This window comes from Symphalangus syndactylus, chromosome 9 (assembly GCF_028878055.3).
Source record: "Symphalangus syndactylus isolate Jambi chromosome 9, NHGRI_mSymSyn1-v2.1_pri, whole genome shotgun sequence".
NCBI classification, from domain to species: domain Eukaryota; kingdom Metazoa; phylum Chordata; class Mammalia; order Primates; family Hylobatidae; genus Symphalangus; species Symphalangus syndactylus.
The window spans coordinates 99,851,430-99,879,271 of record NC_072431.2 but is presented as its reverse complement, the minus strand read 5'-3'; the positions used below and the strand labels follow the sequence as shown (position 1 = coordinate 99,879,271).

The 27,842-nt window shown below is 40.5% G+C and overlaps 1 long non-coding RNA gene across 2 annotated transcripts in view; it reads right to left on the bottom strand.

The window, feature by feature from the left end:
• Positions 1–27,842, bottom strand: part of LOC129490084 (uncharacterized) — a 45,806-nt gene that overhangs the window by 16,320 nt on the left and 1,644 nt on the right. For both annotated transcript variants that reach the window (XR_008660156.2, XR_008660157.2), the window contains exons 2-3: positions 14,022–14,145; positions 3,976–13,105 (exon numbers count right to left, since the gene is read on the bottom strand). This is a non-coding gene — a long non-coding RNA (uncharacterized lncRNA). The remainder of the gene's footprint in view (positions 1–3,975; positions 13,106–14,021; positions 14,146–27,842) is intronic.

Here is a 27,842-nt window from a genome sequence, read left to right as displayed (position 1 = left end):
GTAACCAGGACCACCAGGTCAGCCCACTCATGTAGAAAAATCCCCTATCAGGCTGTGTGAGTGATCCCAGCTTTGCCTAACTCCACAATCCTAAAAAGTCACCTATAAACAGAATCTTTGTCAGTCAGATTATTTTCCCCTCTCCCACCTTTTCCTGTGTCCCAGATGCAGTTTTTGTGGCTCTTACCAATTTCATCATACAAGGCCCAGGGATAGTACAGTAGGGTAAGAGCATTGCTGTAACAAATAGACCCAAAATGTATAATAACTCAAAGACGAGGGAAGTTTACTTTTTGCTCGTCAATAGTTCAGTGAGCCTATCAGAAAAGGGAGGGGAATGGCCGGGCTTGGTAGCTAAAGCCTGTAATCCCAGCACTTTGGGAGGCCGAGGCGGGTGGATCACAAAGTCAGGAGATCGAGACCATCCTGGCTAACATGGTGAAACCTCGTCTCTACTAAAAATACAAAAAATTAGCTGGACGTGGTGGCGGGTGCCTGTAGTCCCAGCTACTCGGGAGGCTGAGGCAGGAGAATGGCGTGAACCTGGGAGGCGGGGCTTGCAGTGAGCCGAGATGGCGCCACTGCACTCCAGCCCCGGTGAAAAAAACAAGATCGTCTCCAGTGGCCATTCCTCACTTGGGTACCACTGAGTCTCTGATAAATGACTTAGTTATCAGATTTGGTTTCTAAATTTGGTGGATGTGGAGACAGAACTGTGATCATCTTTGGTGCCCTATTAATTCCAGACTCTTTAAGTAGATAGCATATGAGAGCAGAGTTCACCTTCTCCACCCTGAGAATGTTACACCTCTCCAGGATGGTGCCGCAGGAACCTCCACTCTGTCTAAATACTGAGACATCCTCTGGCTGAGCCCGATCAGAATATGAAATTGAGGCAGGAAAAAAGCTTGGACCTGAAATTTTCTTTTTGTCTTGAACGGGCAAGTGAATTTAGTCTTTGAACTTTCATTTCCTACCAGGAATTTCATAATAGTACATTGTTTCTATTACACTGTAGGCCATCTTATTGCTGGCATTTTATTATTGGGGTATCTTAATTTGTCATTTAATCTCCCTTTGGAACATGGGATGAGCTCTGTCAGACCATGTTGTTCCCAGACCAAGCGGAGGGTCAGGCTGCTGATTCTCGTGGCCCAATAACAAGATGCAGATGAACTGGGAAGGAAGGAAGTTTACTTTTGTAACCGGGTACAGGAAGAAGGCCTGGAATATATCACCAGACCAACTCAAAATTACGAAGTTTTCCAGGGCTGATATACCTTCTAAGCTATATGTCTACATGTAAGTGTGCATTCATCTAAAGACATAAGTGATTAACTTCTTCGAATCTATAACTACGGTGTGAAGACCTTCTTCTGGAGCCTCAGTAAATGTATTGAATCTAGATGGGTCCAAGTGCTGGGATGATTACCCTTATCATATCTCCTGCTAAATCATGGAGGTTTGAGGAGTTCATTTAGACCTCCAATAAAACTTGTGTCTTCAGACTCCTAGTAAAAACTTTTCTTTTCTTTTTTTTTTTTTTTTTTGAGATGGAGTCTCACTCTGTTGCCCAGGCTGGAGTGCAGTGGTGTGATCCCAGGTCACTGCAACCTCTGCCTCCCAGGTTCAAGCGATTCTCCTGCCCCAGCTTCCCGAGTAGTTGGGACTACAGGCTCCCGCCACCACACCTGGCTCATTTTGGTATTTTTAGTAGAGACAGAGTTTCACCATGTTGGCCAGGAGGCTGGTCTCAAACTCCTGAGCTCAGGTGATCTGCCTGCCTCAGCCTCCCAAAGTGCTGAGATTACAGGTGTGAGCCACCGTACCCAGCCAATAAAAACTTATTTAATCCTAAATGGGTCTGGTTAAGAATTCCTTCCTCCTCTTGTCATGGTTCAAGCCACAGGGAAGACTTAGGCAAAAACTTGTGGTGGGCTTTTGTTCTATTCCAGCCTTTGTATAAGGTCACTGGCTCTTTCAACTTTTAATATTTAACTTAACCACTCAGTCAGCACTGAAACAGTTGTTATGGAGGCCTGCCTGTTCAGCTGCTAGAGAGACCTAGGATGCCACAGTGTGGATGGGTAGAATTTGGGATGGGAAATAGACTAAGGAGGGAATCTTCAGCCAAGGGTACAGTGTCCTTGGAGAGAATTTGATGTATACATTTTAATTGTTCTGGCCTCAACTGATGCTTGGTTCATCTCCCAGGACTCTGTTTTCCCCACAGTCCTCTCCAGTGGGTGCTCCTTCATCCCTGGGCTGCTCTAGACCACAACCTCTGTGTCTTGGGTAAAACCTTGCTCCACTGAAGTTCTTGGCTCTTCCAGTCTAATCAGTGCCCACCATCTGCCAACCTCCTGTTGTCTGCCTTCATCAGTGAAGACCGTAACCAGAGGCTCTCAGCTTCCTCCCCACTCAGAAGCCTCCCGTGACCCTGGATGACATCAACACATTCCCATGAAGGGCCATACTAACACCCAAGCCCGCCCTATTGCTTCAATCTCTTGACCTACAATCATCCCCATCTTCACCCACATTAATGACAATTCTCATGGCAAATAATGACAATTTGTCATTATTCAGAAATGTACCATTTCTGAGATATAGGTTTATTATCCCTCATCTGAAAATCTGAAATTTGAAATGCTCTAAAATCCAAAACCTTTTGAGCACCATTGTGATGCTCAAAGGAAACAATCATTGGAGCATTTTGGATTTCAGGTTTTCAGATTAGGGATGCTGAACCTGTATAATGCAAATATTCCAAAATCTGAAAACATCTGAAATCTGAAACACTTCTGGTCCCAGGCATTTTAGATAAGAAATATGCAACCGGTATTACCTTCAACATCCCACTCTCTCTAACTGCAAACTTCCATCCTTCTAGCTCTCTAATTTACTTATTTCTTCACTTCTGCTTGTAAATGTTAAAGGAAAATAAATCTTGGGACCTCAAAGTCACTAAGCCAAAGGGAAAAGTCAATCTGGGAACTGCAGGTAAGCCTGCCTCTCATTATATTCCTAAACAAGATAGCTAGACAGAACTCAAAAGTCATCCCTCTGCTCACGTGAGACAAATGCATAGCTGATTGCTTCCTTTGCCCTATTGTTTCACTGAGCCAGGCTAAGGGTTAAGTGACTAGTCCTGTAAATTGTGTATTCAGTGAAAGGCTAATTAGAAACTCGAAAGAAGGCAACTGTTTTTCTCTTATCTACCTATCACCTGGAAGCCCCCTCCCTGTTTCCAGTCATCCCACCTTTCTGGACCACCTGATGTATGTCTTAACATATATTGATTGATATCTCATGTCTCCCTAAAATGTGTAAAACCAAGCTGTGCCCCAACCACCTTGCATACATGTCATCAGAACCTCCTGAGGCTATGTCATGGATGTGTCCTTAACCTTGGCAAAATAAACTTTCTAAATTGACTGAGACCCATCTCAGATATTTTGTGTTCACAATTGTTAACCACAGAGGGATTCTGAGTGAAGATGCCCTGACCTTTGACAAATCTCCTATCAGTGCGTAGTAGCAGCCTGAGCTGTCTTTATGGCTGAAACCAATAGGACAATTGGCTGAGGCCTGGGAGCCATCCTACCCCCAGAGAAGCCCTGATCTCCCCAAATTTGTTGAGATCTGTTTATTTTGCTGTGCAACTCCTTTTTTGGAGTTTTACTTGCTTCTAACAAGGAAGGCAAATTTTCCTGCTTCCATGATGATGGAAGGCAGATAACTCCTTTCTGGAGTTTGAGCTCATTTCCAACAGGGAAGATGAGTTTCAGTTTTTTCCTGCTTCTAGGATGGGAGAGAGCAGACTTCAGCCTGAGACTCATTACTAGGTAAGCAGCTGAACTGGAGTTTTCTCTTGGCTAGAATTAAGATTAACAGCCAGCTGTTCTTAATTTCGCCTTACCATTAGCGCACTCAGTGACCACATAAATTGTGTGATTGTTTGTTTCACTTAACTGTTTTTTTGTTGTTGTTTTGTTTCTGTTTCTTGTTGTTTTCATCTTTTTCCTATTGGGTTTGACCAACTCTATCCAACTTGATCAAATCCGAAGGAAAGTTCCAAATTATGGAGAACAAGACCTGTGAATTGGCTAAATTCCCGCAGCTGAAAAAGAAAAAAGAAAAAAACAGCCAGCAAAAGGAAAAAAAGTTTTTTTGATTTTGACTACCTGAGGGGATTTATTTACATAGCAAGGCCATCTTTTGCTAACCAGGCCAAACTGAAAGAGCAACGGTTGTCCCCCAGTGCTGCAGTTTGGAAACTAAGGTTCTGTCCTTATTTTCATCATGACTGCCTAAGTTTGGTTCCTAAATCAAGCCCTTTCTGGCTTGGTATTTGCATTATTTTTGAAATATCAGCAGTTTGTACTAGCTAAAATACAGTAATGAGATTTAAAGGGATTTTTTTTTAAGGAGCTTAATGGCTAAAAGCTTAAATAAAAGCTAACATCCAAGGTGTGTGTGTGTGTGTGTGTGTGTGTGTGTGTAGTTAAGGCCTTTTTTATTTCTCCAACTTTTTGAGCAAGTCTTTTTCTTCTCCGTCAACCAAATTCTGTTTTCTTCATTTTACTTCTGCTGCCTCTTCTTTCTCTTGCCAGCCTCTGCTGCATGAGGAATCTAAAATAGTTTCTAACAGCCTGGGTTTCCTTAAAGAAAACAGAGAAGGCACTAGACTCCCTTTTGGGGAGCAATCTCTGTTTTTCCTTATGGAACCCAAAGAGTGTAAAACAGAAAAGTTCGTCTCAGATCTTACACTGCTTCCTTTTGTATAGTGTTACCTGGTTTCTTTCTTTCTTTCTTCTTCTTTTGTTTTTTTTTTACTAAAATAATTATTTTAGTCAAAGACTGACAACAGAGTTTACTCTTGGGTGTTTAAAGTAAGGAAGAGAGTAGTTCAGACACTTAGAGAAATGTTTTTGTTAAAAAAAAAAAAGGAGAGTGCACTCATAAAACCATCACATGGTCTTAGCCTTATAATAATTCTCTTTTTGGAGACCCCGGATTCAGTGTGGGCTCTGCCCAGAGCTCAGATATCCAGTTAAAAGACAGACTAAATTTAGAACTACTTATATACATAAAATCAGTCTTCTAATATAATCCTGTGATAGATTTCTATAATTTTAGGTTTGATTTGGCATTCGTTTTTAATCTCCTCCTACTAGTGAGAGGTGAAGCCAGCTGGACTTCCTGGGTCAAGTGGGGACTTGGAGAACTTTTCTGTCTAGCTAGAGGATTATAAATGTACCAATCAGTGCTCTGTGTCTAGCTAAAAGATTGTAAATGCACCAATCAGCACTCTGTAAAAACGCACCAATCAGTGCTTTGTGTCTAGCTAAAGGATTGTAAATGCACCAATCAGCACTCTGTAAAAATGCACCAATCTGCACTCTGTGTCTAGCTAAAGGAATGTAAACGCACCAATCAGCACTCTGTGTCTAGCTAAAGGATTGTAAATGCACCAATCGGCACTCTGTAAAATGCACCAATCAGCACTCTGTAAAATGGACCAATCAGCACTCTGTAAAATGGACCAATCAGTGCTCTGTAAAATGGACCAATCACCAGACGTGGGTGGGGACAAATAAGGGAATAAAAGCTGGCCACCCCGGCCAGCAGCGGCAATCCACTCGGGTCCCCCTCCATGCTGTGGAAGCTTTGTTCTTTCACTCTTCATAATAAATCTTGCTGCTGCTCACTCTTTGGGTCCACGCTACCTTTATGAGCTATAACACTCACCATGAGGGTCTGCAGCTTCATTCCTGAAGTCAGTGAAACCAAAAACCCACCAGAAGGAACAAACAACTCTGGACGTGCCACCTTTAAGAGCTGTAACACTCACTCCGAGGTCCAAGGCTTCTTTCTTGAAGTCAGAGAGACCAAGAACCCACCAGAAGGAGTAAATTCTGGAAACACTAGGACCAGACTCCTTCTCTCTGTTCCTTGAGATGTAAATTTCACTATCTGATTTTTCATCTAAGAATTCCTTTAATATGCAAATGTAGGGTTATCTTAGCTGACAACTGCATAGGGTAATAAGATCAAGAAATTAGAAGTCTAAAACAAGAGGAAAAAATTAGATCTTGTGAAGTGATAAGTTGTACTTCTATCTGCGTGTATAATACATCTATGTATGTATGTGTCATGTATATGATGTCTCACTACTAAAAACATAAAAGTGTTTTTGGCTTAAAGAAAAAAAGGGGCTTTAAATCAAATACTTTATCAGAGAAAATAGAGATTTTAAGCCAAATGTCTTTTCAACTTCATGTGACTTAAGTAAATCTTTAACAAATAAGCTGATTTTGAAAGTAGTCATGAAATAAAATTAGAATTAGAATGGCTTCAGAATTGTCAACATATACTATTGTTTAAATTTATTGGTAAAGTGGTTTCATTTTTATCTCTGCTAGATGTCAAAATTTGGCATGAGGGTTATAAAACAATGAATGCAGCCCAAAGGAAAATTATCTTTGTGTAAACTTTCGTAAATAAGGCATTTAATATTGTTAATGAAAACAGCTAAATCCTGAGTTATTGGCAAAAAAAAAAAAAAAACATTTATCTAACCTTAAGTTTCTTACTTAGGAAAACCTGAAATTCACAGCCTATAAAAATGATTAACTGGGAAATAACTTTCAATGATAACTCTCACAGTTTTCAAAAGTAATCTGAGTAAACTATTAAAAAAAATTAGGTAAATGTAATGGAATAAATGCTTGTGATTAAACTTTTTATATAATTTAGAATCTAAAATTATATTGTTAAATAATAAGTACTCATTAAATGTCTGGGTCATTTCCAATTTAAAAAAGTAGGCCAGGTGCAGTGGCTCACACCTGTAATTCCAGCATTTTGGGAGGCTGAGGCAGGCAGATCATAGTCAGGAGACTGAGATCATCCTGACTAACACAGTGAAACCCCGTCTCTACTAAAAATACAAAAAATTAGCCAGGCGTGGTGGTGTGCGTCTGTAGTCCCAGCTACTCTGGAGGATGAGGCAGGAGGATGGCGTGAACCCGGGAGGCAGAACTTGCAGTGAGCCAAGATTGCGCCACTGCACTCCAGCCTGGGTGACAGAGCGAGACTCCGTCTCAAAAAAAAAAAAAAAAAAAATTACAGAAAAATATTTTTCTAAAAAGAGAAATGTGTTGTTATTTAAAGGAAAATAATTTTTTATCTAATTCAAAGGCTATTTAAAACTTACTTATGAAATAAGGTAAAAGTAACCATTAAGTAAAAGCAATGTAAAGAAAGTTAAACAGGTATTTCTGGCAAGAAAAGTTAGAAGGAAGATAATTTTATATGAGAAAGAATCTTGTATGGTAAATTTTTGGCCTAGAATAAAATGACCAGTTGTTGAAGAAAGAGGGATGTTCAGGACAAACCAGAAAGTTCAAGTGTTACTGGTAAAGGATCTTGACTACGAGTCATCCAGGTTCTTGGTGTTTTGAACAAAGAATTGGACAAAACGCACAAACAAAGCAATGAAAGAATGAAGCAATGAAAGCACAAATTTATTGAAATGAAAGTACACTTCACAGAGTGGGAGAAGGCTCCAGCAAGCAGCTCAAGAGCACTGGTTACAGAATTTTCTGGGGTTTACATACCCTCTAGAGGTTTCCCATTGGTTACTTGGTTACACCCTATGTAAACGAAGGAGTAGCCCATGACCAGTCTGATTGGTTGTGGGAGGGGACCAATCTGAGGTACTTTCCATTTTTTATCTGCAATGCAGTGCAAAGGTAGTAGCCTCTGATCCTTTTGTTACTTGGGTGTGGAGAGGTGGGGTTTTCCTTTTCATTCAATCCTAGAAACTCATCACAAATCAGCCTTAGGTTCCCTGTCTCTGGACCCTGTTCTCCTGCCTCATTTTCCCCTGAGAGATGTGATCCCCATAAATCTTTCTGGGAGGCAGAGGGACCAATGGTCTTTCTTCCATAACTACTTCATGCTGACTTGGGGCACAGTCCCTACCTACTGGGGATTACAGAACTCTCACCCTGCTCTGTCTAGTGGAGACAAGGTTACTTCTTGATGGCCGGGGTTAACATCATTATCTGAAACTGGCTGGTGGCCATACTGCATTATCATAATGGTCTCTAGGCAAGAAGAAATAAATCTGGTTAAAAGATTTAACAAACATGATCCAAAAACCAAGGCAAGTATAATAATTAATAGTGGACTGGCCAGAGGAAGGAGACATGAACCCCAAATTAGCATTTCGACTAGGCGCCCCATGACTCAGACAGCTGTTGTCATATCTTATGGTCCCAATTGGCTAGTTTTTGGGTGGCATCCCTTACTAATCCTGTTTGGTTGACATAAAAACAGCATTGTTCCTCTAGGAAAAAGACATAAGCCACCTTCTTCAGCATTTAGGAGATCCAGTCCCCTTCTATTTTGCAAAGCCACCACTGCCAAAGAGTCTATCTGATTTTGTAAGGTGATGATACTCTTGGGCAATATCACCCAAGCTTTCCATAAAATCCTTGGACAAGCATTGGTAATAGGATAGGGGAGTTGCAAGGCTGCTAACTCTCTTTCCTACTCCTGCTGTTATTCCTAGCTCTACCAAAAGTGGTAGCAGTTGGATGGCTCATTTGCGTCTGGTGGTTGCAGTTAAAAGTATAATGAAGGATTGATTGTTGGGAGCTATATTAATTTTGGGGGCTAAATAAACAACTGTATAGGTTCCAGTCCAATTGGCTGGTAAAACTTAAGTAGGAACTGGTCCCACACGGGAAAAAGGGTCCTTGTTTTTCAAGACAAAATTGTTTTCTATGGTGAACATGTGGGTTAGCTTGTTGTTTTCACTTTCTCAAGTGATTAAGGTCCCTGCTAAGGTGGCCAAGGGAAAATGTGAACACAGCTAGTGGGCCTACCTTGACAGTAATTAGACTATGTATTATTTAAAGTGTCAGTAACTAGGGATGGTTTCCATAAAAACTGTACAGGTTTTCTAAATGATGCAGCTTGGGTAACAGCATAGCTTACATGATCATGTGAGGGTTTAATCTGTACAGTGTAGTTACACTGGTGATTTTAGATGTCCCAGGGTCTGACCAAAATTTTGGCTTCTCTTAATACAAAGTGGTGCCTGGAATTTTAGTGCATTGTGCACTGATCTGTGCATTGATATTGGGCCCCAAATGGGTTTCTGAGGGGATGCAACCCCAGAAAGTTGCTCTGATAGGACTGGGGAAGGTTTACTGCTCATTCTGACATTGTAACCCTTGTCATTTCCATAATTTTGAGGCTATATAAGTTAGCCAGGTTCATTAATTTGAAAGGAGTTTCTCCCTTGTAGTTAGGATGATAAGTCATTTTTTCAAGGGCCTGAGATTGGGCTGGGATCAGGATTGGTAGTATGTTTGGATGATGATGGAGATAAACAAAGCCAACAGTGCTTTGCCAAAGCTGGACTGGTGGTATTTAACAGTCTTTGTATTAAAGTTTTTAATAAATACCCAGAATCTATTAATTACCAGAGGGGTAAAGTGAAACTCTGTTGTAAAATAAAGCTGATTCTCAGTATGCATGGTCTTAGTATACACAGGCTGTGGGTGACCATTATGGTATAAAAAAATACTCATTTGTTATTTTGTTCTATAAATAAAAATTAATTAAAACACTTTAAAAGAAGTGATTCAATCCATTTGGAAGAAAGCAATTAAATTGTAAAAATATAAAAATGGCTATTATTATATCCAACTTACAGTAAATATACAAGAAGGACACCAAGGAAAGTTGATAGGAATTTACTTATCTTTTGGCTGCCTTTTAAACAGGTACTTCAGGTCTTCCACAGGTTCATGGTGGCTGATGGGATCTTCAGGTTCCAGGTCTGGGGCTTCAGTTATTGCAGGTTGGACCCTGGAAAGATGTATCCAACTAACTATTCCCAGTACTTTGACTGGAGAAGGCATGGCCAGTACCACTGAAAATAATCCCTTCCATTTGGGTTGTAATTGTTCAGCAGGTGATCCCTCCTTCCATGTTTTAACAAGTACCTTATCTCCTGGCCTGATTTTGGGTTGCTGGTTAGTTCCTTGTGTGGGGAGTCTTTGAGTTCTAAACTTTTGTACAGCCTGCTGAAATTGTCCCAGGTTAATTAGGCATGTTACTAAACTGGCTGTTTCTGGATCAGTAATTAGATCATTATTTTAAAATGGCCAGCCAGGAGTGGTGGTTCATGCCTGTAATCCCAGCATTTTGGGAGACTGAGGCAGGCAAATCACCTGAGGTCAGAAGGTCAAGACCAGCCTGGCCAACATGATGAAACCCTGTCTCTACTAAAAATACAAAAACTAGTCAGGCATGGTGGTGCGTGCCTGTAATCCCAGCTACTCAGGAGGCTGAGGCAGGAGAATCACTTGAACCAGGGAGGCAGAGGTTGCAGTGAGCCAAGACTGTGCCATTGCACTCCAGCCTGGGTGACAAGAGCAAAACTCCATCTCAAAAAAAATGGCCTTCTGTATAACATTTCATATGAGCTCATATTAATTTTTACTCTAGGAGAATTATGGGTTTTTAAGAGGGCTACAGCCAAGAAGCTGACCCAAATTTCTAATGTTTTCTAACATAGCTTAGCTAACACCAATTTTAAGAGTTTGATTAGCCCTTTCTACTTTCCCATGTAAATAATTTTTTATTCTGAGAGCCTTAGCAGCCCCTTGAGTTCTAAAAGATAGGTCTTTATCACTTTAGAGGCTTTGGGGTAACCCAAACTAGGGGATTTATTTCCTTTAAAAGAAGCTTAGCAACTTCATGAGCCTTCTCTGTTCTCATAGAGCAAGCTTCAACCTAGCCAGTAAAAGTGTCTGTTACTACTACCAAAAACTTGTATACTTTGCACACTGGCATATGGGTGAAGTCTAATTGCCAGTCTTCCCCTTTAACGTTAGCCAATATGTTCACACATAGAATCTCTTTTACAATTAATTTTTCATAAACCTTCCACAACTTGTTCAAACCTTTTAGATTGTTCTTATCTCACTTAAAGCCATCCTTTCACCCTCTAAACTTAGGCAAGAAATCCACATTCCCATGCTTTTTACCAAAAGTACATTATCCTTTTCTTACATGAATTCTTTTCATAACTTACCTGGACCATCTACAAAATGCTTGGACTTTCTGAGTTTTCCTAAACATCTTTCTTTTTTAAACAACCAGTCATTTTACTTTAGGACAAGAATTTATCGTACAAGATCTTTTCTCATACAAAGCCACCATCTCTACAACCTTCCCTCACAAAAACATATCTTCATATATGTAAATTTCTTCACATCTCTCTCCCCTACTTACTGGTTCCTTACTACCTTGTTTCATAAATAACTCTTTTTTTAAAGTCCATAATTTGAATTAACTTTCAGATAACCTCCAAACTACACAAAATAATTCTTTCTCACCAATAACACATATTTTTTGGCATATTTTATATACAGAATTATATATTAACTATAATTCATATCTTTATGTATTAGTCTGTTTTCATGCTGCTGATAAAGACATACTCAAGACTGGGCAATTTACAAAAGAAAGAGGTTTATTGGACTTACATTTCCACATGGCTGGGAAGGCCTCACAATTATGGTGGAAGTCAAGGAAGAGCAAATCACATCTTATGTGGATGGCAGCAGGCAAAAGGAGAGCTTGTGCAGGGCAACTCCCATTTTCAAAACCATCAGATCTCATGAGACCCATTCACTATCATGAGAACAGCATAATTCAATCATCTCTCACCCACTGGATCCCTCCCCACAACACATGGCAATTATGGGAGCTATAAGAAGAGATTTGGGTGGGGATACAAAGCCAAACCATATCATCTTAGTAACCTTAAATTTTAGTGAAACCTTAGGAAGCAAAAAATCCTAAACTATCAGATATCAGCATTTCATAGATGAGAATAATTCCACAATTTTTGGAAACATATTCCTCCTTATCATAACCCTTTCTTAATTGCAAATGACCCAGATATCCAATGAGCATCAAAAATACTTTTAAGATTTTAAATTACACAAAATTTACCTAATCATTCATCCCATTTACATGTACTTAATTCTTTCATTTTTAACAGTTTATCTAGATTACTTCTGAAAACTGAGATATTAGACACCATCATTTAAAGTTAGTTCTTTGTTAACCATTTTTAATAGCTAATGAACATCCTGTGTTCACCTAAATAAGAACCTCAAAGTTAAATACATAGGTATTTTTGCCAATAACCCAGAAGATTTAGCTAACAATATTAAATTAGTCTCATTTGTCAAAGAAGCCACATAAACTAAGACCATTTTGTTTTGGCTGGGTTAATAGCTTTATAATCTTCTATGCCAAATGCTGACACTTCAACATTTCTAGCAAAGACTAATATAAAACCCAGACAAAAATGTATGCTGAAAATTCTGAAGACATTTCTATTTTCATTTTACCAATAATTTTAAAGCCAGCTTGTTTAGTAAAGATTTACTTAAGTCACATGAACTTGAAAATTGGTTGGACTTATTTATTTAATTTATGAGTGCTCTTTTATTTATAAGCTGATTTGGTTGACACAACATATAACAATAAGTGTACATACAAATAAACACATCTAGACATGTATATACACACACAAACGAAGATCCAATAGCTTTTGCCTTGGAACTCTAGCCATGAGATATCAATACAAGCTCACAGGTTTTACATGGTTACACTTTGTTTGCCCCAATAGGTAATCCAGTGAAGGCTGTGAACCAACATTTTGGATAAAGCAGTTTCAGTGGCAGTTTGACTTTTAAAGGCCAAACCTCCTCAGACTCCAAAGAACACGGGAGCCAAATAGCACCAAAGGAGAGCACCATATGCTGACCAGGCCTGACCCTTCTTAGAACAGCAGCACCAAAGCCTGGATACATGCAACGTCATCCCACTTTCCCATTCAACAGCAAACTCCAGATTCCAAACAATACTGGGACCAAATATTATTGCAAAAGAATATCAAATGTTTCCTCCTTAGATTATCAGGGTCAAATTCATTTCAATGGTTGAGGATGCAGCCAAGTGAGAAGTCAGGCAGAACAAATGGAGTGTTTCCTGTAGTGGTCTGCAAGAGAGAGAAAATTCTAAGGAGGGCTTAGTACTAGACCTGAGAACCTCTGCCTAGGGCATCCCCTTTGGAGAGGATGAGGTCTGAAGTTGGATCCCCTAGCGCATCCCCCTTTGAGGTCCAGTCTAAAAGTGTCAGATGTCTCTGACCTTAGGTGGGCACCAGTGTTACTTTGTATGTTTTCCCTCCAGAGGCAATGACCTAATATGAGCTTTTCTCTTGTCCCTGGATGCAGGTCTCAGCTTCTAGCATCCTACCAATTCAGATGGGCCATATCTTCCTGCATTCCTTGCAAGACTAAGGAGGTTCCTGAACACTGCAAAGTTAATGGTACCAAGGCTAGTGGGGTATTCCCCATGAAGAAATGGTGCAGGGGGTATATAAAAGATTGGGTTTATATTGGGTATATAAAAGATATATACAATTTCTATGGGGTTCAGGGCAAGCAAATTGATGCCAAAGCAATGAACATCAAGCTCCCCTAAGTGGAGGTCCAAGATGTAGAATGTATTCTAAAGCTTATGGGTCCCCAAAGGTCCTCAGCCAGTCAATAGATCGAGTAGGAGAAGGGAGGTCAAAACATCTAAGAGATATTATCTTTTGTCCTTACAGGCTAACTCTATGGGAGAATTTAGCTTAAGAAAGAGGGTTTAAGTCGCCTGAAATATGTGTGAGTTCACCCTGGACGAGCTTCGGCTGCCAACTGCATCACAAGTAGGGATCAGGGACTATAACTCAGGAAGATACAAAAGAGTCCCTCCGCCTTCTGGGCAGGGGAGCTATCCCAGGTTCACTCCTTGGCCTTCAGGTAACACTATAGAGTGGTCCCGGCCAGCTTCCCTCAATTACCAAGAAGCTACTAGGAAACCGCCACTGAAAGATTGAAAAAAGGAAAAGGACTCAGGTCCCTCACCTGAACCGGGAAGTGGTGGTCAGGCACTTTCACACAGAAACCTTTCAGTTTCACTGGAGACTGGCCCTGGTTAGAAACCTGCAGTTGCCTCTGTGCTTAGGCGCTGTCCACCGAGGGTCCCAAGCTGGAAAGGGAAAAAAAGAGAGAGAAAAGAGTTCCCCTGTAAGGAGCAGAGAGGAAAAGGGAAAACAAGAGAAGAAAAATAAATCCCAAACTTTGGGCTCTTCTCCTGGCTGGCTCGCCAATATATGTTACTGGTAGAGGGTCTTGACTATGAGTCATCCAGGTTCTTGGCATTTTGAACAAGGAATTGGACAAAATGCACAAACCAAGCAACGAAAGAATGAAGCAATGAACGCACAGATTTATTTAAATGAAAGTACACTCCACAGACTGGGATTGGGCTCCAGCAAGGAGCTCAAGAGGCCAGTTACAGACTTTCCTGGAGTTTAAATACCGTCTAGAAGTTTCCCATTGGTTGCTTGGTTATACCCTATGTAAATGAAGGAGCGGCCCATGACAAGTCTGATTGGTTGTGGGAGGTGACAAATCAGAGGCTGAAGTGAAATTACAAAGTTAAACATGAAGACTTGGTTTGCAACCAGTCTGATTGGTTGTGGAAGGGAACCAATCAGGTACTTTCCATTTTTCATCTGTGAGGCAGTGCAAAGACAGTAGCCTCTGATACTTTTGTTACTTGGGTGTGGAGAGGTAGGGTTTTCCTTTTGATTCAGTTCCAGGAAGTCAGGGCAAATTGGCCTTAGATTCCCTGCCTCCAGACCCTATTCTTCCACCTCACAAGCATGTCATGAATGGTCTGTGTAAATCGTAAGAAGATTTATAGAAAAAAACTTTTAGATAATCAAGTTGTCTATAATTAAAGGGAAATTGTTTTTAATGTTCTTTCTAGGAATTGGGTTTTGGTATTTTCTAAAAACCATTTATATACTAAAAAAATCTCAGCACTTTGGGAGGCCAAGGTGGGTGGCTCATGTGGTCACGAGTTCAAGACCAGCCTGGCCAAGATGGTGAAACCCCATCTCTACTAAAAATAGAAAAATTAGCCAGGCATGGTGGCAGGCGCCTGTAATCCCAGCTACTGGGGAGGCTGAGGCAGAGAATTTCTTGAACCCAGGATGTGGAGGTTGCAGTGAGCCGAGATTGTGCCACTGCACTCCAGCCTGGGTGACAGAGTGAGACTCCGTCACACACACACACACAAAAAAAGAATTGGTTAGAACAATGGAATTTTCTTGAAGTATTGATTCATTCTTAATAAAATTAAAATTAATAAAAGACATTATAATTTTTTAAGCAAATTTCAACTTGTATTGCATCTCGCTGTTTTAAGCTTTTTCTCCCCTTTTAAAGTGCCTGAAATAATCACTCTATTCTTCAACTCATTTTCAGCTTCTGTAAGCTTTTTTTTTGGGTTCTGTTGTGGTCTGATGCTAAAAATGTTTTCTCTTAAAGGTCTAAAGGAAATGTTTCCTTCCAACATAATATTCTGTGCTCTTGGCTTTAAATTGTTCTATGAAATCAAAAATTTTCACTTCATGACCCAGGAAACACTCTTCCTATGTCTAACTCTGTCCAGAGTTGGTTCCTGCCTGTGGGTTCTTGGTCTCACTGACTTCAAGAATGAAGCCGCGGACCCTCACTCTGAGTGTTACAGTTCTTAAAGATGGTGTGTCTGGAGTTTGTTCCTTCAGGTGTTCAGATGTGTCCAGAATTTCTTCCTTCTGGTGGGTTCGTGGTCTTGCTGATTTCAGGAGTGAAGCTGCAGACCTTTGCAGTGAGTGTTACAGCTCATACATGTAGCGCAGACCCAAAGAGTGAGCAGCAGCAAGATTTATTGTGAAGAGCGAAAGAACAAAGCTTCCAGAGTGTGGAAGAGAACCCAAGCTGGTTGTGGCTGCTGGTTTGGGTGGCCAGCTTTTATTCCCTTATTTGGCCCCACCCACGCCCTGCTGATTGGTCCATTTTACAGAGTGCTGATTGGTCCATTTTTAGAGTGCTGATTGGTGCATTTACAAACCTTTAGCTAGACACAGAGCACAGACTGGTGTGTTTTTACAGAGTGCTGATTGGTATGTTTACATACCTTTAGCTAGATACAGAGGGCTGATTGGTGCGTTTTTACAGAGTGCTGATTGGTGTGCTTACAAACCTTTAGCTAGACACAGAGTGCTGATTGGTGTGTTTTTACAGAGTGCTGATTGGAGTGTTTACAAACCTTTAGCTAGACACAGAGCGCTGATTGGTGTGTTTACAATCCTTTAGCTAGACAGAAAAGTTCTCCAACTCCCTACCCGACCCGGAAGCTCAGCTGGCTTCACCTCTCGTAACTAATTCAAGTATCTCTTTAATTAGTCTTGACTTGCAGTTAATCTAAATGGATTCTCATAGGGAACAGCAGTCACACTGCAGAAGCTCTTTTCTTTTGCTTTTAGGTAACTGGCCTAACAAATTTTACACTTTATATTGAAATAATTCCTATGTCATTATTACTAAGTTTTGGTCTGCTTAGAAAAAACTGAGATTAAAAGAAAAAATATTTTTCATTAATGTTATTACATCTGCGTAACTTTCTATATGTGCTTTTAAAGTCCTTGTGCCATCAAGTTACAGGGTTTAGACTCCTGGGTCTAAAAAGGATGCAAATTCCTGCTAAATCTTAAACACTGACAGCAGTTAAAGCTTTGTCTTCAGACCCTGTAGAAGATACCAATCAAAATAAACTGTGTTCATGAGACACAGGGCCAGAAATTAAAACTATTCAACTCCTCAAGACCCAGGAACTATCATGGAAGACATGGGTGTGTGACATTGTCTAAGGGCCAATTTTGAGAGGTAAAATAAGTTTAGTTTCTCTATAAATTAACCATTAATGTCAAAGGCACTGATGCAAGACTAGCATATGGGCCTCAGTCAGATTAACAAGGTTTTCTTGGAGCATTAACCCACTCCTTAATAAAAGATTATAAAAAAGGCTTATGGAAATTACATCTACGGTCAAGATGATTAAACTACTTAATATTATAGACTGTTCATAAAATTTTGGAAAACAAGTTTAATTGGCCTCATTCTGTCTTTATTAAGGCTTATTGTTTGGGAAATGAAGTCTCCTCTCAAAGAATAAAGGTTTTCACCTTAAAAAATACTTTGAGTTATCACTTTGTCTAAATGAATGACTTTACAATGACCTGTGATCCTACTTTGTGATATTAAGTGTTTTAAACTTTTTTATGTTTGACAAACCTTCCAAAATCAAATTCTAACTTTGGTTCTCATTAATTTTTTGATATTAATCCCCTGAAGTCCAAAAGAGACATATTTGGTTTATTTGATATAATAAAATCATACAGGAAGTATTGTCAAGTATGAAACAATGTTTAATCTTCTTTGGATTATATTTATGCACATACGTTATTGGTATGTGTTTGAGAATTGTATGAAATTCCTGTGATTCTGATATGTCTTGGCATATGTTATCAGTGGTAATTATTATTATTATGTAATTGTGGTAATTATAATTATGTAAAATTGTTGTATGCCACAGAAGTAACCAAATATCCTTGTCAATTGTGTCTTTATGACTGTTCTAAGACTTTTGTTATCCACAGTTGTTTTACTTTTATCCTATTCAAAAGGTGGTTTTATAATCAGCTGTGGGACTCTGACAGGTGCTCTTGAATGCAGGCTTCGAACAACTTTGGAGACTGTGACGCTAGAATAGAGGAAAAACTTCCGAGACTCCAATGGAGAGCTGAAGTGTTCATGAATATCAAGCAGAAAAGGAGTTAACTGCATGGACTGAACTAATAGAAAACTGAAATAGTCCTTTTATGACTTTTTGCCCAAAACATTGCTGACCCTTTGTTTTTCAGAGCCAAGAAAACTTTTCTTTTGGGCTATTTATAGCTTTTAACAATGGAGTAAAGTATATTCCTGTAAACAAAATTTGGAGCATATTTCTCTCTACCTGATTTCTCCAAAATTTAGAAACTAGTTGTGAGTATTCTTAACTTATGGCAATATAGTTATTTGCATACATGCAATAAGAATCTTTGAGAAAGATTCTTTCTCAAGCATGTTCCTTTGTAACAGGGCACAATTGGAGACACTGGTTATTTTACCAAGGTTTTGACTGGAATGGGATGCTTTCAGATACAAACAGACTCCTCTAAAGAATGAAAGTTGACTTTAGAGCCAATAAAAACTCCTTGAGAAAGCTGGTCTCATACCTTGTCTGCACAGTCCTGGAACAGGGTGACCTGTAGGGAGTAAAGAATGTCACTTTCTGACAGGCCCAGGAGCCCCAAGTTTTCTTGGGACCTTGAAGTGAGGAATTCACTCAACTAACGCAAGTATTTGCAGGCACAAGCCAGGCTTAATGCATTAAAGTTAAATCTGAGATTCTTAGTGGAATAAAGTTCCAGCAAAGCCAATAAAAAAAAAAGAGGAGCCTATATATAGCAAATAATTATTCTTCTGACTTTATGCAAATACTCCAGCCAAGTATAAAAAGACTACAACTTATTTTGCCAATGAATTTGTCCTATGACTTGTCTTTAGTGAAAATGAGACTGGAGAGAGGAAAATTATATTTCAACATAAACTATAGTACACCTGTCATTAGATTCTAGTCTCGCCTAATGTTTTTTCAATTTTTATTATTTTCTACAACTTGGATTGAATTCTAAAATTTTTCCTGGCTACAAGTCTCCAAAATAATGTTTTCAATTTTTTTCTTCTTTCCTTTACTTCCCCCCACCCCATTTTTCCTGATTTGAAATCACTTAAAATTAAGCAGTCTTTCTTAAAGCCCTACAAACTGAAGCTAGACAATGTAAACTTCAGAAGAAAATAATAGCAACCTATTTACACACATAAACCACTTTCATACCTGCCTACTGACATGGACTTCAGAGTAATACAGCCTATATCCATTTTCCAGGATTCTTCTTCATTTTGTTTGTTTGTTGTTGTTTTTCTTCCTTCCTCCCCCTATTTTCTCTTCAAAGGACATGAGACTTCATAACCTACTAAAAATGAGCTTTCCAAATAACGTGGTACTTATCCATGTAGGAATAAACTATCCTAGCCATGAGAGATCAGACAAAGCCTGAGACCAGAGACTTGTTTTCTTCTAAAATGCTGTCTCTGAGAGATTTTAAAAAGAAAAGGGGGGAGATGTGAGAGGAAAATAAATCTCAGGACTCCAAAATTACTAAGCCAAAGGGAAAAGTCAAGCTGGGAACTGCAGGGCAAACCTGCCTCCCATTCTATTCCTAAACAAGATAGCTACAAAGATAAAAAAGCTACGTACCTCCCTCACAAATTGCCCACAAGAAAATTCCTTGTGGACAAACGACAGAACTCAAAGTCATCCCTTTGCTCATGTGAGATAGATGCATATCTAATTGCTTCCTTTTCCCTATTGTTTCACTAAGCCAGACTAAGACATAAGTGACTATTCCTGTAAGTTACGTATTCAGTGAAAGGTTAATTAGAAACTCAAAAGAATGCAGTTGTACATATGACCTGGAAACCCAGGTCATAGGTATGTATTCAGTGAAAGGCTCATTAGAAACTCAAAAGAATGCAAATGTACCTGTGACCTGGGAGCCCCCTCCCTGCTTCATGTTATCCCATCTTTCCAGACGAAACTGATGTATGTCTTACATGTATTGATTGATGTCTCATGTCTCCCTAAAATGTATAAAACCAAGTTGTGCCCCAACCACCTTGGACACATGTTGTCATGCTGTCAAGACCTCCTGAAGCTGTCTTGGATGCATCCTTAACCTTAGCAAAATTAACTTTCTTTTTTTTTTTTTTTTTTTCTTGAGACAGAGTCTTGCTCTGTCGCCCAGGCTGGAGTGCAGTGGCGCAATCTCGGCTCACTGCAAGCTCCGCCTCCCGGGTTCACGCCATTCTCCTGCCTCAGCCTCTCCGAGTAGCTGGGACTACAGGCGCCCGCCACCACGCCCGGCTAATTTTTTTGTATTTTTTTTAGTAGAGACGGGGTTTCACCGTGGTCTCGATCTCCTGACCTCGTGATCCGCCCGCCTCGGCCTCCCAAAGTGCTGGGATTACAAGCGTGAGCCACCGCGCCCGGCCGCAAAATTAACTTTCTAAATTGACTGAGACCTATCCCAGGTATTTTGGGTTCACATAAAGTTTTAGATATGGACTTACTGTAAAAGCAAGGCTTGTTGTTTCTAAGAACTATATTGCGGAGATGAAAAGAGGTGGACTTTCAGGCTGGAAACTATCACATCCACATTCCTTTGCACATCAGCAGCAGAGTCTTTCTTTATCCATGGACACAATCCAGGCTCCTCCCTGAGAACTGCCTTGCAGTCAGCAGGAGATGAAGGGTGTTAGGACACTTGGAACTGAGAAGAGTTGGCCAGGCACGGTGGCTCTTGGCTGTAAACACAGCACTTCGGGAAGCCAAGACGGGCAGATCACTGAAGTCAGGAGTTCAAGACCAGCCTGGCCAACACCCTGTCTCTATTAAAAAATACAAAAAAATTACCTGTGCATGGTGGTGTGTGCCAGTAATCCCAGCTACTCGGGAGGCAGAGGCAAGAAAATCACTTGAACCCAGGAGGTGGAGGTTGCAGTGAGCTGAGATTGCGCCACTGTACTCCAGCCTGGCAGCCTGGGTGACAGAGTGGGACTCTGTCTCAAAAAAAAAAAAAAGAGAGAAGAGTTTATAATATAATGCAAGAAGGGAGGGGCAGACCTTAAAGACATAAACTTACTATGTTTCAACACCATACATTTGAAAGGGGCCACAGGACTGGCCCAGAAAGTACTTCATATGTATAAATGGGCTGCAGTTTGTCTGGTGGTATAGAACGTTAAGAATCTATTTCTTTGTTGAGACTTCAGCTTTCTCTTACTCCAAACATGCTGTGCTGTTTTGTCATGGAGGGCTGATGTCTTCAGTAGTAGATACCCCAAGTCTCTTGATGCCTCTTCTTTATCCCTATCAATTCTCTCTCTTTACTTCCTTCCCCTTCCAATCTAGAAGCCTATATTAGTGAGCTCAGGCTGCCTTAACAAAATACCATAGACTGGGAGGCTTATGCATAGAAATGTACTTATTCACAGTTCTAGAGACTAGAAATCCAAAATCAGAGTGCCAGCATGCTCAGGTTCTGGCATGGGCCCTCTTCCTAGCTTACAGATGGCTGTCTTCTCACTGTATCCTCACATGACAGAAAGAGAGCAAACTTCCTCATGTCTTATAGGAGCACTAATCCCAGCATGAGGGCTCTACTTTGTGACCTCATCTAAACCTAATTACCCCCCAAAAGGCCCAATCTCCAATTACCGATACATTGGGGGTTACGGCTTAAACATATATATTTTGGGGGGCACAATTAGCCCAAAATATGGCCCAAGTCTATCATTTTGGTCATGTCTTTTGCCAGTGGTCTTACTCTCTTGCCCTTTTGTCCTCCTGGTGCAACCTTTTAGTCAAACCCCAGTCTGGGATTAGGCCAGTAGTCCCTTTCCATGGGGCAGCTCCCAGCTGTTGAGCACTGCCAGGGAAAATCACAACAGATTAAGGACCTGTGGCCACTGAAAATTAGGGTCTCCCCAGATTCATGTACTGATATGAAAGAACTATCACTTGTACATGGTCTTAAGTTTAAAAAACAGCAAGATGCATTTCAGTAGGCTTAATACAATGATTTCTGTAGAAATGTAATGTGTTATCTATGTGAAATGGACTTGTATTTGCTTAGAAATAGTACAAGTTGGCTGGGCGCGGTGGCTCACACCTGTAATCCCAGCACTTTGGGAGGCCGAGGCAGGCAGATCACCTGAGGTCGGGAGATCGAGACCAGCCTGACCAACATGGAGAAACCCCGTCTCTACTAAAAATACATGGTATTTTTATTGGCATGGTGGTGGGTGCCTGTAATCCCAGCTACTAGTGAGGCTGAGGCAAGAGAATCACTTGAATCCGGGAGGGGGAGGTTGTGGTGAGCTAAGATTATGCCATTGCACTCCAGCCTGGGCAACAAGAGCAAAACTCCATCTCAAAAAAAAAAAAAAAAGAAAGAAAGAAAGAGTACAAGTTGTGAACCCAGCTGACAAAAGTATTTTTAAATGTAGAGGTTATTTAGGTTGTAAAAATATAAACAACACAAATGCATTCTAAATATTTGAAACCAGAGGCTGGGCACAGTGGCTCACACCTGTAATCCCAGCACTTTGGGAGGCTAATGCTGGAGGATCACTGGAGGCAGGTGTTGGAGACCAGCCTTGGCAACATAGCAAGACCTCTCTCTACAAAAACCAAAAAAATTAGCCAGGAGTGGTGGCACATGCCTTGAGAGGCTATGGCAGGAGAATGGCTTGATCTCATGAGTTCAAGGCTGCAGTGAGCCATGATGGCACTAATGCACTCCAGCCTGTACAACAGGGCGAGAAACTATCTCTAAAAAATGTGTGTGTATATTAAATATTAATATATATTAAATATATGTAATTGTCCCCTTCCCTCCTTAATCTTTATCTCTCTGGCTTTCCATTTCCAAGCCATATGTTGCTATAATATTTGAATTTTCCAAAGAGCTTGTATTATTTTTGTAATTAGAAAGAATAAAGATTAAGAAGATGAAGAAAGAACTATGGTCTATAAAGTCTATCAATTAGGTTACTGGGGCTGCCATAACAAAGCACCACAAGCTTGGTGGTTTAAAACATCAGAAATGTGTCATCCCAGAGTTCTAGAGGCTAGAAGTCTGAAATCAAGGCCTCAGCAGGGCTGTGCTTCCTTGAGTCCCTGGGTGGCATCCTTCCTTGCCTTGTTGCAGCTTCTGGTGGTGGCTGCCACCTGTGGTGTTCCCTGGCCTGCAGCTGCATCGCTCCATCTTCACTTGGCATTCTCCTTGTGCAAACCTGTCTGTGACCAAACTCTTCTAAGGACTCCAGTCATATTAAGGGCCCATCCTAATGACTTCATCTTGTTTACATCTGCAAAGACCCTATTTCCAAACAAGTTTATATTCCCAGGTACCAGGATTTGGGATTTCAATAAACATTTTGGGGGGACACAATTCAATCCATAACAGTCTCCAAGCTCAGCTGGGCCTCCAGCACTGGCCTGAATTGTTTCCACATCTCCCCAACAGGGTTTACGCTGGTGTTCTTTACAGGGGGTCTTGCAACCTCCTCCATCCTCCACAACATTACAGCCCAGCAACCTTCCCCTCACATTCAACAAGTGACTTTACCTCCTACTTCACGGAAGTCACAGAAAGGAAATCTCTGAATTTCATGCAGCTTCTGCCTCTCACTTCATTCATCCTCCTTTTCTGTTCACCGTCACCATGTTCTTCCACAGGTCTAATCTATGTCTTATTTTTTGGATCCCTTCTCACTGACACAGGGAGCCTGCTCCTCTCCCTGTTCCCTCCATACCAGGAAGTGACACAATGTATTCATTTTCTTAGAGTAAAACTATCTACAAGTAAATATTATTTTCTTCTCTTGGTTTTCCTCCCTTCTGCAATATGTCTATCAGCAAGCCTGATTTGCTTCCCTTTCAAAATAGCTTCTTCACATCTCCACTATTCGTACCTTGACCCAGGCAAGCTAAAGGGCACCAACAATGACTCCCGAACTAGTATCCTGCCTCCATCCTCATCCCATTCCAGCCCAATCTCCACACACAGTCAAAATCATCCTTTTAAAGTAGACATCAGACCATTCACTCCCCTGCTTAAAATGCTTCAGTGACTTCTCATTGCACTGAAAATACAATTTTCTTACCATGGCCCACGATATCTATATGATCTAGATTCTTCTTACCTATCTGATCTTATTTTATACCAGTCTCCTCTTCACTCACAATATTCTAGACAGATGGGTTTTCTTACTGTTTTTAACACTGGTCAAGCAGGTTTCTACTTTAGGACCTTGGCACATGCTCTCATTATGGCTAATTTCTTGTCATGTTCATGTCCTAGAGCAGATGTTCCTTCCTCAGAAAGGCCTGACCACCCATCTAAAGACCACCTTCATCTCACATCATGCTCTGTCAATTTTCCCTACTTTATTATTTTTAGAGTCTTTATCAATATCTGAAATGATGTATTAATCAGCTTATTTTTATTTTGCCAATCTGGTCCCGAAGACTACGAGCTCCTTGCAAATAGGAACTTTGTCATTTTTGTTCACTGCTGCCCCTCCAGTGCCTAGAACAATGCCTGGCACCTAGTAGGTGCTTGATAACCTTTATTGAATGACTATGTGACAGGTGCAGGACTCTTGTGCAGCACAGAAGATTCACAGAGGACACTACCTCACTCCCGTGACGTACACTGTTTAAGTCCTAAGAGGTCTCTTGAAGGTCAGAAGTTTGGTCACTCAGTGTCAAGCTGGAACACAGGAGTCCTTTCAAAGGTTCAGAATCCCATCACTAGGACCCAGTCTCCACCAGAACAACACATGACCATTTCTCTCTGAGACCCTGGCACTATCACAGTCAGTGAACAGGTCTCCATTTCTTCTGGATTCCACAGGCCTTGGTTCTGCAGGCTTTCATCTCAGAGAAAATCTTGTCACTCTGGCCACTTCTGCTTCTCACTCTCCAAGCCCCTGAATGCCTGCCTCCCGCCCAACCCTACTTTAACAGATTAGAAGATAAAGTTTTCCCTTACCTATGCCCTGGGAATCAAGGAGGGAGGGAAGGGAAACATACTTCTTTCCTCCTGATGCTTCTGTACCAGTGAAATCAAAATAGAATTAAATCTTACAACAAATTGCACTGCTTCAGCTATTGACACTATCCCACAGAATCCGAGGGACCTCACCTCCTCGTTTTTGGAGAACAGAGGCTGAAACAAATCTTCGCTAAGGGAGGCTGGAAATTGGGGCAAAACATTATTAATGGGTCACAGGCCAGAAAGGAGAGTCAATGAGAGAGGATTAATAAGGCCAGATCATCTGGCCCACAGGCTGGGCTGACTCATCCTGCACTCTGAAGCTTCTTCAGTGCACCAACCTGTGTTGGCTCCTGCTAGGGCTGCGTGAGCCTAAGGAAACAAGACTAAAAAAAATCAAGCCTGCGTATTAGTCTGTTTTCATGCTGCTAATAAAGACATACCCAAGAGTGGGCAATTTACAAAAGAAAGAGGTTCAATTGGACTTACAGTTCCACGTGGCTGGGGAAGCCTCACAATCATGGTGGAAGGCAAGGAGGAGCAAGTCACATCTTACATGGATGGCAGCAGGCAAAGAGAGCTTGTGCAGGAAAACTCCCCCTTATAATAACCATCATATCTCGTGAGACTTATTCACTATCATGAGAACAACACAGGCAAGACCTGCTCCCATGATTCAATTACCTCCCACTGGGTCCCTCCCACAACATATGAGAATTCAAGATGAGATTTGGGTGAGGACACAGCCAAACCATATCACTTTGGAACTCTCAGCTTCTCAAGGGGTAAATGTTGATTAAATGACTGTACGACAGGTGCCAGGGCTCTTATATGGCGCAGAAGATTCAGGGCGGATACCACCTCACTGCTGTGACACTCACTGTCAAAGCCCCAAGAGGCACCTTGAAGGGACCTCACTTCTCAAGAAAAGGAATTGTATACTCAGTTCAGGGAAGATTCCTGTATTAGTTATCTACTGTTACGTAACAAATTACTCCAAAACTAGCAGTTTAAAAAACAACAAATATTTACGGTCTCAATGTTTTTGAAAGTCAAAAATATGGGAGAAGTTTAGCTGGCAAGTTCTGGATCCGAGTCTTTCATAAGGTTAGATTCGAGATGTCATCTGGGGCTGTAGTCATCTGAAGGCTGGACTGGGGCTGGAAAATCTACCTCCTGCATAGCTCACCCCCATGGCTGTTGGCAGGAGGCCGCAGCTCCTCACTGACTATTGGCACTAATCATAAAAAAGTTGGAGTGGCTATATTAATGTTAGGCTAAATACATTATAAGATAAAAAGTATATTTTGAGATGAAGAATATTTCATAACAATAAAAATGTCATTTGTCAGTAAGATATAACAATTATAAATGTGTACATGCCTCATAACAAATTCAAAATACATAAAGCAAATGTGAAAGAACTAAAGGGAGAAATGGACAAATCCACAGTCGTGGTTAGATATTTTAACTTTCTCTCTTAGTTACTGATAGAACTAGATAAAAAATTAGTAATGATCATGAAAGTTGTCAGAATCTAAGTGGAATTACTTATGTCAAACTGTAACAAAAATAAATAAATAAGGCTGGGAGGCTGAGAAGCAGGGCGGTGTGTGTGTGTGTGTGGGGGGGGGTGTTGCACACATATCTATGATAAGAACACGATTACAAAGACTCTCTGAAGAGCTCTTACCCACCCATGCCTGTAACAAGAACTTTTGATTTCAGACTTCTAGCCTCTAGAACTCTGGGATGATACATTTCTGATGTTTTGGGAAGTCTTTGACAAATAACCATGAAGCACATGAAGACACAATCAACTCTATTAATCACCAGGAAAATGCATAAAAGCCACAATGAGATACAACTATTAGAATAGCTAAAATCTGGAAGGCCGGCAACATCAAATGTTAACAAGGATGTGGAGAAACTAGAACTCTTATATATTGCTCATAAGAACATAAAATAATACAACCACATAGGAAAAACTTGTGAAAATCTAATAAAATTAAATATGCATCTATTGTTTGACTTAGCAATTCCACACCTAGATATTTACCCAAGAGAAATGAAAACATATAGCTATAAAAAAAGATGTATGAGAATGTTCACAGCAGCATTATTCATAATGGTCCAGAATATGAAACAACCCAAATGTCTATCAACTTGTGAATAAATTAATAAATTGTAGTATATTCACACAATGGGATACTACAGAGCAAAAAAGGGCAAGTTTCTGATATGTGAAACAATATGGACTAATCTCTCACACACTATGGTCAATTAAAGACATCAGACACAGAATACGTATTACATTATTTCATTTATACAACAGTCTAGATCTAAGAGGAAAATAGAATAGTGATTGCCTGGTTGCAGAGGGTGGGATGACCAGGATGACACACAAGGGAACTTTGTGGGGTCAGCGAAAAATGTTCTTTATCTTGCTTGGTGTTGGGGTTACAAAAGGATATTGCTTTGTCGAAACCCATTGAACTATACATTTTTGTTCATTTTAATGTGTGCAAAATTTATTTCCCTCAAAGAAATGAACTTTAATAAAGAAAGAAAAATATATGATCATACATACACAATACTAGGGCCTCTTGCAGGGCACTTAAAGAACCCAACAGAGAAAGGGGCTAAACTCATTTGAAGCTTCATTAGCTATGTAGAAAATCTGCCTCTGCCCCCAGCTCACATTCTGGCCCAACACTTAGTTGTGTGACCATGGACAAGCTGTTTGATATCTCAGTCCCTTGAATCCCACATGTGAAGATTCAGAATAATTATAGAACCTATCTCACTAAATTGGTGAATAAATTCCATGAGATAAATTAGAACTAACTGGTACATAGTGAGTCCTCAACAAACGTAAACTATTATCATTATTGTGCAGACACAGTTTTCAAAGGAAAACCGTTTGGGAAATTCTGCCAAGGGCCATGAAGGGCCTAATGAAGTGTCTTGAGAAGAGAAGGGACACAGTCAGATTTGCCTTTCAGAAATAATGACTGGGCCAAGTGCAGTGGCTCACACCTGTAATCCCAGCACTTTGGAAGGCCGAGGTGGGCGGATCACGAGGTCAGGAGTTCGAGACCAGCCTGACCAACACGGTGAAACC